We start from the raw sequence: 18,185 nt of genomic DNA on the forward strand, positions 1-18,185 counted from the left end.
ATGTAAAACTTCCATTGAAACCTAAAATGCCTTCAACTTCTTTGAGTTTTCAGCAATATGGGGCAAGCCTTTTCAGTGGAAAACTAGAGTAAATATTTTCAATGAAATTCTTCATTTTATTCAAATCCCACCCCAGTCCCAATTTAATATCTTTAAGAAAAATTGGTGCTTTTGTGAAAAGAAAAAAAAAAAAAAAAAAAAAAAAAAGTGAAAAAAAGTTCATGGTTAAAAAAAAAAAATAGTTTTTTTGAATGTATTTCACAAACTTGCATTTGTTTTTTAATACCTCAGAAAGAGCAAATCTGAGCCTGGAATTATTCCTATTTCATCCCTGTGTTAAGATAATTAAAACACTCGATGCAGCAGTTGAGGTCAGGGAAAAGAGAACCCAAGAAAGTTTTCAGAAATATCCTAGCACATCACTGCATTAGTTGTAGCTGTAATTAGTTTTCTGCCTCTTGCTTCTTGTCTCATTACCTTGGTTTCAAAAACATGATGTACTTTATACTGGTGCAACAGTCCAACTCCTTATCTAGAGCTATTTCAACGTTTGCTGGCACACCTGCAGCGCCAATTCTTTGAACCTGGAGCGTTGTCTGCAGCATTGCTTGCGCTCAATAAATTTTCAAAGAGCACAAAGATAAAGTCCCTGCCTGGCAAGCGACTGCAGAGACATGCACTCAGATGCTGCCCGCTCTTTGAAAATGCTCTGGTTTAGGATAGGGAAAACCCTGGGGACCACATTGGTTAGGAAATGCTGCGTTAAAAGGCTCTGAATACACGTTTTCCCAAAATTCTGCAGCATGTGGGTGGGGGACAAGTGGCCCCTGGGTCAGGCTGCTACATGTCACACAGTGGGGAGTGCTACTTTCTCCTATGAGGATGTGGTGCTTTCATCCTGGGTCAGAAGTGCCTCGGGGTTATTAAATACATGTAGCTGCCATTAGATGAATCAGTGTGAAATATGAAACTAATGTTTAACAGGGACATCTTGAGTTCTGTCCCTGCTTTCTCAGGACAGATTAAATAGGGCAAAAGGACAAAACATTGTTCTTCATTAGGAAATTGAATTTTCTGAAATTCCTGAATTCCCTTTGCTCCCACTGAACGTAGTGGGAGATGAAAGCAGTGAATAAATCACAGCTTTCAGCTGTTCCTGCTTTAGGATTATTAAGCACTGTTTTGGTTAAAAATGTTTTCTCATCAGTTTTGAAAATCACTGCAAAGAATCAAAGAGATTAGAATCAAAGAATGAAAAAGAACAGAAATTTTCTAAGACTGACACCAAGTAAAGGTTTCAGAGTCCTTCAGCTCTGCCTACAAAAGAGTATTTGTGTTGCTGTGTTTCAACATATTGCCTTTTAGGAAATGTTTAAGTATGAAAAACCAAATGCATGTGATTCTGCTGCATGGTAACAGTAGTTGTAAGAAGAAAAATGATGGAAAAGAAGGGTTGTATTGTTGAACACAAATATTTATTTCAGGTCGAAAAAAAGACACCAAATGTTGTATAAGATAATGAATATTTCTTTGTGTTAAACAAACAAAAAATAACTTGAAAATCCTCTATTTACCTAACAAGAAAACATATGTGTGATCCTGATTCCCCTAATTACTTTGATTTGTATGGAATGAACGTTTTAGTTGCAAAACAGAAAGATTGCATTTTTATGCATGATCTGGCAGAAATAATATACCTTCTTACTCATTTTTCTGACAAAATACATTTTTTTTTTCTTACAGCAGAAAACCATCTGTGTGTATTCAGTTGGGGAACAAAAACAGTCTTTCAGCCTTCTTTAAAGGCGAGAAGTTCAGTGCAGCTTATCTGAGCAGTAAGCAATCCCCTGAATGTTAACTGTGCAGCTCATTGTTAGTGCTAGGCACCACAATGATAAGAGGGCAGCTTACCCTCTCCATCCTGGGAAATCACAGCAGTTGATGGGCCTGTATCATTCCTCAATAAATCGGTAGAGATCTCATATATCACCATATCTCCATTTCCAAGAGAAAGAAGGCAGGAGGCAAAGGAATATTTAGATGACTTTATTCAAACCTGATAGCTTTCTGCATGTTTACTGAAATATTTGTGCTATCTTTAGCCCCCCCCCCCCCCCCTTTTTTTTTCTATGACAGCAGGTTTATACATGCTGCTATCTTTTAAAAGCACGCATGTAAAGAAACAACTGATTTGGGCCATCTATAAATTGATATTTATTTAAGATCATAGAATAGGCATTAGGGCTGTAAAATGCATTTTAGCTTGGGTAGCTACAGCCACAAGAGAGCTCAGCCATCCTGCAGGCAGCTCTCTGTTCTTGCAGCAGCCCTCCCTCATACACAGCATTTCTTGCACAAGGGCTGTACAGCTCACAAGCACAGATCTGAAAAAAACTGTTGCCCCTAAGCCAGTGGCCCTGCACCATCTGGGTTCCCATACATCTATTCTGGGAAGACCTCTTTGTTTCCCAGACCCTTTCTCTTCCCAAAGGAACTGGCAGGGTTTCACCCCTGGTCATCTGCCTGTAAGCAGCTACACGGGAGAAGCACGGGGCTGTGGGCACAGCATCCTGCAGAACCACAGAAAAGAGAGGCTCATCTCCAAATCAAACTTCAGGCATCCCAAGTGCTGTTGGCTTGGGTCAAAAACCCTAATAACTTATTCCTTCTCTCTAACAGTTTCCCTAGAAAACATGAATTTTATTTGTATGGGTCACCTTGAAAGGCTCAACACCTTGAAAGCAGTGGACTTTGATATGGGTTCACACTTAACCCAAGAGTTCTCACCCAGTTATGGCATCTGTGTAGGTCATGCCACAGAGGGGGTGAAAGTGTCACCTTTGGAAAGAGCATCCCCCCTTGGGATGTCCACCTCTGCTGTCTGGCTGGCTGGTATTTATGTCCCTACCTTGCACTTCATCATAATCCATCACTGCAATAGTAAAATCTGTTAAGAATAGAGACTAAATACCACCCCACTTTCTGCTAAGATTATCAATGAAGACTACATCTAATTTTATATTAAAATCGCATCCAAAACTCATTTTAAAAGTGCCTAATTGCTTGTTTCTGGAAATAGCTACTTCAGACAATTTCTGTGATTAGTTTGATTATTTCACCATAAGTAGATATGAATTAAAGAGAACTGATCATAGAATTCTTTTGAAATAAAGGATTTAATCTGTTTTAATGTAAATTAATTACACTTCATGGTAAAATGCCTGCCTTATGCTGAACATCTTTTAGTAAGTGCTACTGCGTGTTTTCAAGAAAAGTCAGTCCCTTACATCCTTCCAATATGATGCTTTGAAACAGATGAACCTGGGCTTTGTGCCAGCACTTCTAGCTGAAGAGTCAGACAGTGTATTATTGCTGTTCACACCACCATTCCTCTGCAGCCTCCTGTTAGTGGGAGGTGGATATGACACCAGTCCCTGCACTATGAGGCAGAGAGCACGGTCACTAGTGTGGGATGCCTCTCCTCCTTGTTGCCCTGAAAAATCTGGCTCCCAGCCCCAGTGAGCAACCATCTCCTCTCCACCATTCCTGAAGGTGGACAGGCAAATCATCCCTCTTGTTTTGGACACAACCCTTTTCATGAGACATGGTGCCCCATCTCTCACCTTTACCACCCACACCAGCTCTAGTTGATCAACATAGACTATCTACCTAATTTTTTAATGGCTGATGTCTGTCCCGATGAATCCTTCTGCACATCTCCTGTGGCAGTCAGCCCAGGTTGGCCTGTCCTGCCTCCATGCTGACCAGCAGAAGGACACACATTATTTTCATTCTTCTGTTCTCACCTTGCAGCCTTCTGTTCTTGCTTGCAGCCCTGTCACCACCACCTGATGCCACATTAAACAGGCCATTAAGATGGCCTTTTCCTCCTCATCATCAGTCACCTGAATGAGGCACGTACAAGACCCCTCCAGAAGGTGGTTCACAGCCCTTTGCTCATTTGCTCTAGGGTTGTGCAGCTCCTTGCTGGCATGATAGAGTAAAGCTGCTGTGAATACACCCTTAATGCCACAGTCATCCTTTGTGTGACCTTAGACCCTGGCGCAAATTTTGTTAGACCATAATAATAGCAGTGGCCTGTCTTCCCTCTGCCATGTAGTTACTTGCGTATTGGACTGAACAGGAGGAAAACTAAGAAGAATACCTTTATTCCCATAGGCTCATTCAGGAGATGATAATAGCAAACTGAGAAAAAGTATCTGGCCAATCTCATGCCTACAGCACTTACACTTTTGTTATCTATGCCACAGGTTGAAGGTGAAGAGCAAGAGACATGGATAATCATGACCATCAGTCTAATACACACTAATGTGATATTTACCATGAAAGAGGCAAACTGTAAACAATGTAATTTATTGATGTCCAAAAGGAAATGTGGTGCTCTTTGGAAAAATCAAGTATATTTCTCCCTGTCAGTGCTGTATTGCATTTAAGGGAAGAGGTGAGCTGTGCTGTACAATTTGAGGAATAGAGTGTAGGTTGGAAAAAAGCATACAAACAAACAAACACCACCAACAACAATAAATTACACTACTGTAAAACACTTCTCTCATTCAGTGATTAGGAGCATCAGAGGGGAACCCACCTTTGTTCCAAGAAGCAGATCCCTATGAATAGCAGGTGGACTCCAGGCAAGCATTTCTAGTTCATTTGGTTCCTCCTGGAGGAAAAATCAGTGTGTGCTTCTAATTGTTCTGGATGTGCATTCAGGGCCAGTTGCTGGCGGTTTAGAACAAGCCAAGAATCACTTCAGGAAGCATGGTGATCCATTACCATGTTATGCACTTTAAAAAATATCTTTAAGAGACCACACAGTATTTGCTTTTTGTAAAATCTATGACACAGAGAACCAGTTGCATATTATAGACCAGCTTTATCAGCAGTTCACTCTGAAGGCAGCTGAGGACAGAACCCACTTCACATCATTTTCCTAGTGCATGTGTGGAAAAGCTTGGTTATGAACTACAAGGCTGTACATATTTTATAAAGTGTAATTTTGATATCTCCTCTCAATATTACTTATTTCTTTGTAAAGTAATGTTTGTGTGCATTCAGCCATCTGTCTACAATACAAATGTCTTGAATTGCTGTGTACAGAGGCAATGCAGTTTATTTTACTAGAAACATGCTTTGCTTTCTCTTTTCCAGATGCTGTATAATCTGGTACGAAAAAAAAAAAAAAAATCTTTATCAAATGAAAATTTGCATAAAAGCTAATGTTTCAGCTCCCTTGAAGTAACATTTAGAAGGGGATTTATAAGAAAGAAATCAAACTGTGAAAGCATGTGTTCTAATTTGATTGTTTTTTTTTTGCCTTTGGATATATTTTTTAATTTTGTACACCATGCTTTCAAAAATGTGCATGAGTGACCTCTATTGAAATATGGACTCAAACTGAACACTCTATCAAAAGGTAAATATTGAATTACACAAAACTTCTAGCTAATAAAGCATGATAGATTAAATAAGAAGGCTTTTGTTGCTTTCTAGTTAGAAATCATCTCAAGCTTCGTAAGCATGTTTATTCACTTGCTTTTTTGTCAATTTACAAACACTAGAAAGAGTTATCTTCCAGCAGCCAAACAGACAAAGACAGAGGTGGTATCACAAAAGAAAACAGGCATTCTCTTTACCCACTGGGCATCCTCATCCCAGGTCCAGTTTTCTCCTTCAGGCAATGCTGCACAGACAACAGATTTGCAGACACTAGGGACTTGGCAGAGGTTTTCAAAATCTTCAGTGTTCCCATTTCTGCTGCCACAGATGTGTGAGGGGCTGTGGATGGAGCATGGCTTGCAGAAGGCCACTGCCAGTGAAACACTGAAGAAAGCACTGCCTATGAAAACAAAAGGCTCAGAGCAATTGCATTGCAATTACTGAATGTGCCTAACAGCATTGGGCTTTGAAACTCAGCTGCTCTGGGTTGATTAATTAAAGAAAATATACAGAGGCAAGTTATGGAAGCTGACTGGTGCTACATTGACATCAGTGGCCTTTGCATCTGTCTCATTAGAAAGAAAAAGTGAGTGGTCTTTGCTTTCATACCACTTTGCACATTTGTTACACAACATCTTTGGCCCTCCAAGAATCAATTGCAGCTCTCAGCTTGAAGGAGACTGTGCTCTTGTTGGGCTTTATTGCGTTTTAGGCATCAATCTGTTCTACCAAGCCTTTAACATCCTCCCCATCTTTACTGCAAACACCGTGAGCTGGACACAGGCTTTAGGTGTATGTTTGCTGCAGGAGGAAGAAAACAGAACAGAAGAGAACAAAACAGAACAGAACAGAACAGAATGGTTCAGTTGGAAGAGACCTTCAAAGACCATCTGTTCGAACTGCCCTAGCACTTCAGGGCTGACCAGCAGCTAGGGCACATCACTGAGGGCATTGCCCAAATGCCCCTTAGGCACTGATGGGCACGGGGCAGCACCCAACTCCCCAGGAAGCCTGTTGCAGTGTGTGACCACCCTCACAGCAAAGAAATGTTTCCTGATGTCCAGCCTGAACTCCCCAGCACAGCTCTGTGGTGTTCCCTTACGTCCTGTCATTATCATCATCTCTGTATCACCAAGGAGAAGAGACGAGTGCTTCCCTCTCCTTCATACTTCAGTTTCTTCTCCTTGGCATTTTTTGATTCATAATTATATTGGTGCTCATGTTGTATTCCATATTTGACAGAATATTAATAATATTACATAAAGCTTAAACTGTTTTCCTGTTGCATGGTGTCCACTGCTAACATTAATTACCAGTTCATGGTATTTCTGTCAGTGTGGGAGGTCTTATGGGCTCTCTACTGATAAAACTTATTTTTTGTATGTTAAAATGTTTTCTGCCACAGATTTCAGTATTTACTGATATATTAATTAATAATAATAATAATAATAAAAAAAAAATATCTTGAAATCTCTACCTTGTAGCTCCTCAGATTATTGATTTTTATTAAGTTTTCTGCCACAGGTTTAAAGGAGTCTCTTACCAGGCAGTGGAGCTAATGAAGCCTATTTTCCCATACATTTATATTAGTAGGATTAGCTGCACTCTCATTCAGAGCTGTTCAAATGTGGCTAGGATATTTTTACTGAGAGTTATTTTAGGATCCTTCAGACTACTTAATCAATTGAGTTTAATTAATATGATTTAGAAGTGATCCCTATGCTTTCCCCTTAATGTAAGGCACAGTCCTGCGAAGTATTATGCAACCTCAGCTGCTTTCTAATCCTGTTAGAGAAGAAATTATTGTGATTTAGATAGACCGTGATTTAGATAGATTGCTATTTTCTTTATTATCAGTTTGAATTTATTAGTAGGAACTGTTCTAAATACTTTAAAATTCCAGGAAAGTTGGGAGCGCAGCTTTTACCTAAGAAGGGAATGGATAAGAAATGACTATACAGTCACACACACAAATAAATCTTTGAAAACGCTAAAAAGTTCAAATTAAGGGGGAGTATCTACAAATACATCCTCTTGCACAGAAGAAGGAAATATAGCATATTGTGTTGGTAGAAGGAAATAAATATTTACTTTAAAAAAAAAAAAAAAAGTGTTTCCACTGCTGTTTCTTGAGCCCAGTATGGCATTCCAGGTTGGCATTCTCCAAAGCCTTGCCAATACACAGAACATTTACAGAACCAAAACAAGTTTCTGCAGGAATGACTAAGTGAAGCTTTGTTACAGCTGAGTTGTGGTGTGTCAGCAACTAAGAAATTTCAGCTGAAACATTTCCATTGTTGGAGATAAAGTATTCACTATGAGAAGGAAACATTTCCTATTTGTTCAATCTAATCTTGTTTATTATATCTTATTAACAAGCCTCTCTGAGTCTGTAATGACAGAATAATCTTAAAAAGACTCCTGAATCAATGATCAATGCACTTAAGACTTTTTTCAGCTCCACATAAATGAGTGTAGGGGCAACTCATTAAAAGCATAGGTCCACCTGCACAAACCTGTGCCACTTTGCCGCTCACACAGCTAACAGGGAGAGCTGAACCAACACGCGCTCTTGTTGTGAGACCCTATAATGCACCATTATTCATTAAATGTGGTATCTTCTGCTTGCTTTCTGGAGCAGGGCCTGGCTGCTTTATGCTTAGTGTGTGTGTATGGGCAGATATGGATCCAAGCATTACAATGGGTGAGCTACCTATGCATCAGCAATCAGGAAGGAAGATCAGAGGACAGGCTGTGAGCACTCTGGGTGTAGCACACAAAGGTGATGGAAAGTTCCAGTATAATACCCCCTTGTCAGCTCTTTCCCAAAGCACTGACTGCTTAGCATATTTCTGCTAGAGTCCATGTGAAAATAAGGCTTCAAAGAAAACTGCATAGAAGGACAGGTTGAATCTTTTCAAGCAATGTGAGATGTTTTATTGAGAAAAGCAGGCCAAGTTACTGTCCTTGGGGAAATGGGCAGGGAGACAACTATTTAAAAAAAAAAAAAAAAAAAAAAAGTGATAGAGAAATTCAGGAGGAAGGCTGAAGTTTGCAAAAGCCAGCATTATTCTTAGTGAAAAAGCCAGGGTTACCCCGGCTCTCTTTTTCAGAGTCAAAACCCTGACTCTCTTTTTCCGAGTCAAAACATCTGATATTCCTCCTCAGGATGCTTCTCAAAGCAGAGCAACCCCCACCATTACCTCCAATGGGGACACCATGGTGAGCTAAAGCTGTGCCTTACCTAGCCTTGGCTGAACCTTGCTCACTGAACAGAGGGAGTCACACTGATTTCATTCCCACCAGACATTTAAATCCTTCTGATTACACTGTTTGAATGTGCATAATTGCTATGCTGACTTCCTCTATGAGGACAGGACCAGATTCTCAGCAGAACACATCTGTTGGCAGTATATGGAGGATGTTAAGGTGGGTCTAAAGACCATTTCCAAAGAAAAGCAAAGACACGTGACTAAAGATAAAAATACAGTTCTTTGTTTTTAGAGTTTGCTTTTCATTGCACTGAATTTGATTATTTACAAGATAGATAAAATGCATATATCAGGAAAACAATGTTTCTGTGTTTTCAGAATAACAGTTATTATAAGATCTGTCTCCCTGGATATCAGAGAAGGCTTGGCTTTCTACCAAGATGAAAACAAAAAGCTAATGCCAATGTTTCTAATGTTCATGTTTCTAAATTATGAGCTGTAGGAAACCTTGACAACTCCTTATAAATTAGTCTTTTTGATTAAGCATGTGCCAGTCTTGTCAGTCAGTCTAAGCTACAGTGCTAGTGTTCATCTTCTCCCTGTGTGCTACAGTGATTATAAGCTGGACACATCACAGAGCACAGCATCATCTCTAACTCGCTTTTGGGATGGATTCTATGTCAGCTTCAAGGATACCATGCGAATCCATTAGATTCTTCTTACAGAAAGATACAGGGAATCAGATATTGTCTCAAACTGAATATAGCCTTCAGCACTTTCCAAAGCAACATGAGCCTCCTAAACCCTTAAATGGCGCCTTCTCCTAGATGAGTCTGTATGGCCCTTGTCTACCAATAGTTGATCTCATATTTGTCTGGCACTGTTTGAAGTGCGGAGATACAGCATTCAAAATCTGCAGATCTGTTTGCATTTAGCTCCTTCAGATCCCTTTACTTCCCAAAGTTGTCCCTGCAGGATCCTGTCAGGACACTTTTCCACAAAAGGTGAAGGGCCGATGGGAAAGCTAGCCAGGGTGGTGTGGGTTTAGAGATGTTAAAAAGAAAAGGTTCACAGAATCACAGGATTGCAGCAAGGCTGAGGCTGCCAGCGCCCTCTGGCCTCACCTGCCCCAAGCGCTGCCCAAGCAGGGACACCCAGAGAAGGCTGCACAGGGCCAGGCCCAGGCAGCTTTTGAAGATCTCCAAGGAGGAGACCCCACAGCCTCTCTGAGCAGCTTGTGCCAGGGCTCTGTCAACTGCACAGCACAGAAATGCTGCCTGGAGCCTTCTGTGCTCCAGTTTGTGCCTCTTGTCCTGGCACTCACATCTAACTATGGAGACAGAGGAGGTATATGCTCTACTCTGTCAGAGCTCTGAAAACTCAGACCAAGTTACCTTCCAGTAACTTGCTTGCATGAAAAGAAAACAGTAAATACCAGTCACACAGAGACTTCAAGGGCACTTTTCAATGGGGATATGCTTGCATTTAAGATTCATAGTACCCTGCATAAAAACATGACTTATTGCTTATACCATGGAAATTTCAGTTCCCATCATAATCCAATCTTCAAACCTTGTTAAGGGATGCTTTATTATACTCCTTCAAGTGGACCACAATGCTTGAAATTCCCATTAGATTAATTAAGCTACACTTTGAAGGTACACTTCTAACACACTTTGTGAGAGCCCAAGATGAGAAATAAATTTAATTATGACACCTGCTCTGGTACCACCTTCCAAAATGCCAAGCCTTTCAGGGTGACTCATCACTCAAGTGCCATGAGTGAAACATTATAATATATTCCACATCTGCCCTTCATGTCTTTTCAGCATATTTATTGAATCTCTCTAAGCACAATTTCTGTTAATATTTCTATTTTATTTCAGAACTTCTTAACATTTTGGATTTTTCAGCAATTGTGTAAACTTCTGTGTTGTTTGAAATATTAGTTGTGTTATAGATATATATAAAAAAAAAATAATGTGTGCTTTAATAGGGAATTATTATTATCAGCAGGATATGAGGATGTCATCCAGTATAATATTCAGGAAACTAGGATATGAGAAACAGCAGTGAACAGAATCCTCATATAACTGTGAGAGAAATATTTGGCGTATGTATTGCTTGTTATCATGGTTATTTGCCGTGGTGGTATCTCTGAAGGTGCTGGAAAGAAGTGAGAGAAAAATCTATTCTGCCATGGTTTTGTCTGCCAACTCCTGCTGTCATTCAAAGTGACCCGCAGCAGATGGAAGGGTATGCTCAACTTCCCACTATTGTGATGTACTGCCAAGCCAGAAATACATATTACTTCTGTCCCCCTAGTGGATGTTTGTATTTGTGGAATCAGAGGACTTCTCAAATGGTCAAGGATGGTGAGGCAGAGCTTAATTCTTTTATATGTGTCAGATCAACAAGATCAGACACTGTAAAAAGCTTCTAGGGCTTTCAACTTGGGAGGTGCAATTTCTTTTCCCCAAAAGCTGGAAGAAAGAATAAAAACTTTTTTTTTTTTTTTTTTAAGTTTGGCTTTTTATATTTGGACAGCTTCCCTTTGGACAGTTTATGAATCATTTGGTGTTACCTCTCTGTCTTGGAAATGTTTCCCAGAAAAAAAAAAAAAAAAAAAAGCTAGCTGGCAATATGTGACCCCAGTTTCTGTAGCTGTGCACACCCCACTCATGCCCTGCTCCAGCCCTCCCTCAGGTCAGCTGTACTCATAGCCCTCTCCAAAGGGAATTGGTTGTGACTGCTGCATCCAAAGGCTTTTCAAGTAGAACAGAACAGAATAGTTCAGTTGTAAGGGACCACCAAAGACCATCGAGTCCAACTGCCCTAGCACTTCAGGGCTGAACAATAGTTAGGGCACATTACTGAGGGCATTGCCTAAATGCCCCTTGAGCACTCATGGGCACGGGGCAGCACCCAGCTCCCCAGGAAGCCTGTTGCTGTGCTGTGGAGCCCAGAACTGCACATAGTGCTCAGGGTGAGGCCTCATCAACACTAAATACAGCAGGAGAAGCACTACTTTTGATCAGCTGGCTGTGCTGTGTGTAATGCACCCCAAAAAGTGGTTTGCCCTCTGTCTACCAGGGCATAGTTTTCAGGGTTGGTGCTGAGCCTGCTGCTGACCAGCACCCTCAGGGCCCTTTCTGTCGAGCTGTTCCCCAGCCACCTGGCTTCCAGCCTGTGCCTGTGTCCGGCTTTACTCTGTCCCAGGGGCAGAACCCAGCATTTACCTTTGTTGAACTTCTTGCCTTTGCTGATTGACCAATTTACTAATGTATCTAAGTCCCTCAGCAAAGAGAGATTTTGCAGCTAATGAAAAAAAAAAAAAGGGAGGGGGAAGGGGAGAGGGATCTTGGTGACCCATAGTTATAGTTCATGCTCTGATTCCTTGCAAGGTCTAGTAATAAGTTTTGCAACTTCACACAATGATGTGCAGTGAGTAGTGTTCTCAGAGCTAAGTCAGATTTTCATTAAAATTTCATTATTCTGGTTCACCAGGTCAAAAGACTCAGGAAAAGAGACTTTTAGGGGGCAGTGACAGAAAGCTGTGAATGGGCAGGAAATGAAAAGGGCTTCTTCCCTGCAGCAGTTCCCACAGCATTGACTCACAAAGACAGCTGAGAAGGGACTCAAATTGTTCTGATGTCTCGATTACCCGGGAGAGACATGGTTTCTCCACTGCAGCACCTCATCTAGGAAGCACAGCCAGAGCCCTCAGGACTGTGTGGTCAAAGGAAATAAAGTATGTCAAGAAGTCTTAACACACTGGCATGACCACTCATATAGACATGATCAACATGTGTCTGCTGCTCTTCCTTCCTGTTCTGGGTATTTTACTTCTCCTTTCTTCTCCTACAGTCCTGGTTACAAGAAAATGCTACCATCAGAAAGTATTAAGTTTTTGGTGATATTTATGCAAGCTGTACTGGAGTTGTACATACTACATTGTAAAAAAATAAATGATGTTCAGTTGTCTTGTGCACATTTTAAAGGTATATAAACCTTCTATGCTACATTTTGGTTGCCTGATTATTCCAGCAGTTTAAAGATGTTTTCTGACCCAAATATATCAGAGACGGACAAAGATGGTGAGGCAGAGCTTAGCTCATTCCCTATATCTGTGTCAGATGAACAAGAATGGACACTGTAAAAAGCTCTCTAGTGCTCTCTTGACCTAGAAGATGTAATTTCTTTCCCCAAAGAACTAGAATGAAGTATAAAAGTCTTTTTTTTTTTTTTTTTAACTTTGCTTTTTATATTTTTGGCATCTCTTTGGACAGTTTATGAATCATTCGATATTACCTCCCTTCCTTGGAAATATTTCCCATCTAAAAACCAGCCAGCTGGCAATGCATGACACCAGTTTCTGTAGCTGTGCACACCCCATTCATAAAAGTGCATGGAGAATGGAGACAGCGCTTTGCTGCACTTGACTGCAGGTGAGAGCAAGGAAGACAGCAAACCTGCCTAACGGGGTACAGAACCTCATAGTCTTAAATAAGCTGCAAACTGTGAAGCAGAGGTGAGCAGGGGAGACGGAGCATGGGGATGTTTCAAGGGGTAAAGTCCTACGCAAGGAGTTTGCTGGCTGCAGATAGTGGTTTGGCTCAGTGATAGTGTTTAGGAGTAGTAAATGAAGCTTCCTCACTTTCATTTTGCCTGTGTAGCGTTTACTCCCTTCTCTCTAAGTAGGCAAAAACACCAAATAAATTACTTTAGCTACTTTTTAATTTTCCTACTAGTCAAGAGGACCCACAGGTTTCAAGTATCACAGCTTTGCTGGGGCAGTCCCACACATATGGGGCAAACATGCAGTAGATTTTGGTTGTTCATGCAGTAACCATGCTACATGTCCCATTAACTATTATTAAAGATTTTCAGCTGCTGTCACAGTCACTGGCTCAACTAAGTATAGAAACCAGGATAAACTTCAGAGAAATGTGTTAAGGGGTCTAAGTAGCTTCTCCTCTACCACAGGCATGAATCAGTGCAGTGCTTCCAGACACGGCTAAATAGAGATTTTGCCAGACCTCTTCCTGAAATGCTCTTTTGTTTCTAGCAGTAAATATCACCTTGTGATTTACTTCTCAGGTAGTTTCACTCAGTGAATGGTTTCTGTTCAATCCACACTTCAATCTATTCTACTTTACAACACCATCCTACTCCTATTCTGGAAGAGAGAGAGAGGCGGCTGTGTGTTCAGAAATACAGCTCATCACACAGCTCCAAACACAATGAATACCAGTTCTCTCCCTGAATCCATTTGGGACCCTCACATCATCTTTGGTTTGTCAGGGAAGAAGGCTCCATCCCATATGAGTGCCTTCAACAGATTTCTTATCCCAAGAACACACCACAAATCAGCTCAGCTCCCTTCCTCCTTTTCCCTTCCAAGCTTAACACCTTCAGTTTAATACCTTGCTTCTTGACCTGAGCCCATATCTCCTCTGTGGTAAGCAGATGGAGTATACTCCATCTTCTGAGTGATGCAAGTGCTGAATTTAAAGAGTTTGGTGGGTAATTAATGATGATAAATAATACAAATTCCCAAAGTTTCACAGAGGGAATTAAAAGGAGCACAGGACTGACACAGGGCAGTGCCGATGCAAGGACTCAGTCAATTGTGTGCAGACTCTGGAGGCCACATAGTGACCCTCATTTTCTCCAGTGTCCTCTTTTCTCATTGTGTCCCCAGGAGGCATCAGCATGCTGCTACGTAGGGTCCTAGCTGCCCCGATGTGTGCCCAGGCACCATTGTAGCTGGAGAGCAGTAATGAGGACAGGGTACAGACCATGCTGCATCCTATAGCCAGATTCCTGGCTCTAATGAAGTTTTGTTCCCGCACCATTTAATGGGATAGGGAAAATCCTGCAGGCAAGGATCTTCATAAGAATACAGTCATTCTTAATCTGTAAATACCAGAAGAATGGTAACAGAGGAGGAATGAAACCATGTATATCCTCCTCCAGACCCTCCAAGGAGAATGAAAAACGAGTGTTCTTGTGGCTAGGAGTTCCCACTGAGTGCATCCTCTTCTCTGCGTTGTGAGGGTCTTAGAGGTCTAATGAGGCACGTCACTTCTTGACGGTGCAGCTGGGGCCATGTCTGGGAAATGGCATCATGTCTGGGAAAAAATGTAATTGCTGAGGTCTGGACCCAAATGTTGGTGAAAAGAAAGGAACAGCATATGGGTAAGTCTCAAAGCAGATATTATAACTGAGATATGGTTGATAGCACACCAGATCCCTTGATTAAACATAAAGATACTGTGCACAATGTAAGAAGCTTGGGAAAGGGAAAAAACTTCTGACTACTAATTAGCTGTAAAAAAAAGCTATCAACAGGTTCTTTCTGAAAAAAATGTTTATTATTCAGCCCTTTTCTGTATTTAGAAGAAAGGTCTGACTTGCATCCTGGGCAGTGGTGGGGATGGAGAAATTCTCATCTGTGCTATAGCTGATCTAATGGAGCAAACAGAAGACATGATGTGAAAGCACAACTGATTTTGCAATGCTCTTTTGAAACACACTATGGGAAGGCATGACTTAAAGACTTCTCATTCTGTGATAATTACAAGTGGAGAGTATAGGATGAATAGCAAAAATAATTGTCTAAGGATCAGATGATGAGAAAGCCTGAGGATGATATGGCATGAAAGACCAGAAGTTCCCCATTGAGTGGTAAACAAGATCTTGCTTTGATACAGAGCAGAGCAGATTATTATGCAAAAATAGCAGCTATGCAGCAGTCATTAAAGTAAAAGGCATTTAGAACATTAGAAGTATTCAGTGTTTCTCTGCAGATATTCTTCCATCTGAGTCTCCTGAGGACAAGTAAAAAATAATAAAAAAAATAAAAATTAAAAAATATACAATCACAAGGAAAAGAACAGAGACCATCTACTGTTTGCTTATTAAGAATTTTCTTTTCCTCATTGCATATTTTAAATCATTAAGTTAATAGATAGCCTTTGCACTTTGTAGCTCTTTGAAAGTATCCATGCTAGAACTCATGTTATCCCACATGTTCATAAGTCTTATGGAAAAATGAGGTAATGAAATTTGTTGATGATGCTCTATTATTTCAGGCAATAAAATAGAATTCAACTGTGAAGAGTTGCAGATGGCTCACAATACTGAGTGACTGGGCAAAAAATAGCAGATGAGATGCTGATAAATATTGCACACGGGTAAAACCGTTCTTAACCATGTATAACAGTGATGGGCTCTAAATGAGCTATCAGCATGCAGAAAAAGCAATGTTTGAGTTACTGTTGACAGTTCCATTAAAATCTCAATGCCATGTTCAGGGTCCATCAAAAAGGTAAATAAAGCATTAGGAATTCTGAAGAAAGGAACAGAGAACAAGCAGAATAATAATCCTCTGCCAATCCTTTTACCAGCTCATAAAGTATGTTTGTGTTGTGAATATTATGTGCTGTCCTGACTCTTTCATCCTCCAAGGGGTTAGAAGAAGAAAATATACAAAGAAAGGCAAGAGCAAATGAAGGTATGGAATTACTTTTATATAAGGAAAGGTTAAAGAGCTCAAAATATTTTCATTGCTGTGAAAGGGCTAAGAGAAGATATGATGTGTACAGTTGTGAATGATGTGTAGAAACAAACAGGAACTCACATTCACTATTTCTTGCAACAAAATATTTGAAGGTCCACTGATGAAATTCTCAGGTAGTATGATTAAAACTTTAAAGATGGGCATGGAGGTAAGAGACGTAAAGTGAATAATTAAACATGGATTAATCACCACAGGATCTCATGGCTGCCTGAAGTTTAGATTGATTCAGAAACTGATTAGATGAGTTTGTGAGGAGAAGGCCCATGCAAGACTACTAAGTAAGCTTTATTTTATCTCTGGCTCAGGAAATATATCTTCATATGTTCACTATTTTTATAAATCTTCCAGATACAGAATTAGATGGGACTTTTTTAGACTGAATGTGGGCTCTATGGTGTTGATTTTTAAAAAGTGTGTTTAAAAAATATATATATTAAAAAAAAAAAAAAATGCAGACAGGGCTTCTTTCTCTTTTTGAAGGCACTGTGGTCAAATCCTCCCAGCATTTCTTGTTAGACCAGTTCTTGGTTTAACTTAACTTGGGCTAGTTAGTACTCTCCTGCAGAACTGTAAGGCATACCTGATAAGTCAGCGCAGGCCAACAAACTCTCTGCCAACAGCCAGTTTTACAGGGTAAAGGAGTTCAGCAGTATGGACACACTCATTCTTCTTTTGACACTCTTCAGTTGGCCTCCATTTTCCTTGACATACAGTGCCCAAAGCTGGACAAGGGATTCTTTCTGAGGACTTACTGATGCATTAGGTGTTTTGCCAACTCCAACAGTACACGTTGTGTTCTGCGGGCAATAATGTGCAATCCCACAGATCCTTTTCTGAAGAGCAACCCAACTAGCTAGTACCTATACAACTGAAAAATCTTTTCTTCAGCCATTCCCTTGCAGTTGTCCTCGCTGATTTTTTTTCATGCCTTTTCTCTAATTTGTCAAGACAACTTTGAAACCTAAACCTGTTTCTCAACCCTGCCCTGGCTCATCTCTAAATCATAAAATCACAGAATGGTTTGGGTTGGAAGGGACCATAAAGACCACCTAGTTCCAAACCTCCTGCCATGGGCAGGGACACCTCCCACTACACCAGGCTGTTCAAAGCCCCATTCCACCTGGTCTTGAACACTTCCAGGGATGGATCATTCACAGCTTCTCTGGGTAACCTGTCCCAGTGCCTCGCCACCTTCTTAGTAAATAATTTCTTCTGAATATCTAATCTAAATATCCCCTTTTTTATTTAAAAGCCATTACTCCTTGTCCTATCCCTACAGTCCCAGACAAAGTGTCCCTCTCCAGCTTTCTTGTAGGCCCCCTTTAGGTACTGCAAAACTGGTATAAGGTTTCCCTGGAGCCTTCTCTTTTCCAATGTGAAAGAAACAACTCTCTCATTCTGTCTTTGTAGGAAAGGTGTTCCAGTCCTTCAGTCATCCTCATGGCTCTCCTCTGGACTTGCTGTAATAGGTCCATGTCCTTCATATATTGGGAGCCCCAGAGATGAATGCAGTACTCCAGTTGGGGCCTCACAGGAGTAGAGCTTGGGAGAATCACCTCCCTTGACTTGTTGCTCATGCTTCTTTTGATGCACATTGCAAGCACACATTGCCAGTTCACGTTGAGTTTCTCATCAACCAACACTCCCAAGTCCTTCTCCTTAGATCTGCCCTCAATCTGTTTTCCACTGAGCCTGTATTTGTACTTGGGATTTCCCTGACTCAGGTGCAGAACCTTGCACTTGGTCTTGTTGAACTTCATGAGGTTCTCACAATCTCACTGCTCAAGCCTGCCCAGGTCCCTCTGGATGACATTCCTTCCCTTCAGCCTATCAGCCCCACCACATAGCTTGGTATTGTCTGCAGACTTGCTGAGGGTTCACTCCCACTGTCCATATCACCAACAAAGATGTTAAACAGCACCAGTTGCAAT

This window comes from Aythya marila (genome assembly GCF_965140915.1).
Source record: "Aythya marila genome assembly, chromosome: 1".
NCBI classification, from domain to species: Eukaryota; Metazoa; Chordata; class Aves; order Anseriformes; family Anatidae; genus Aythya; species Aythya marila.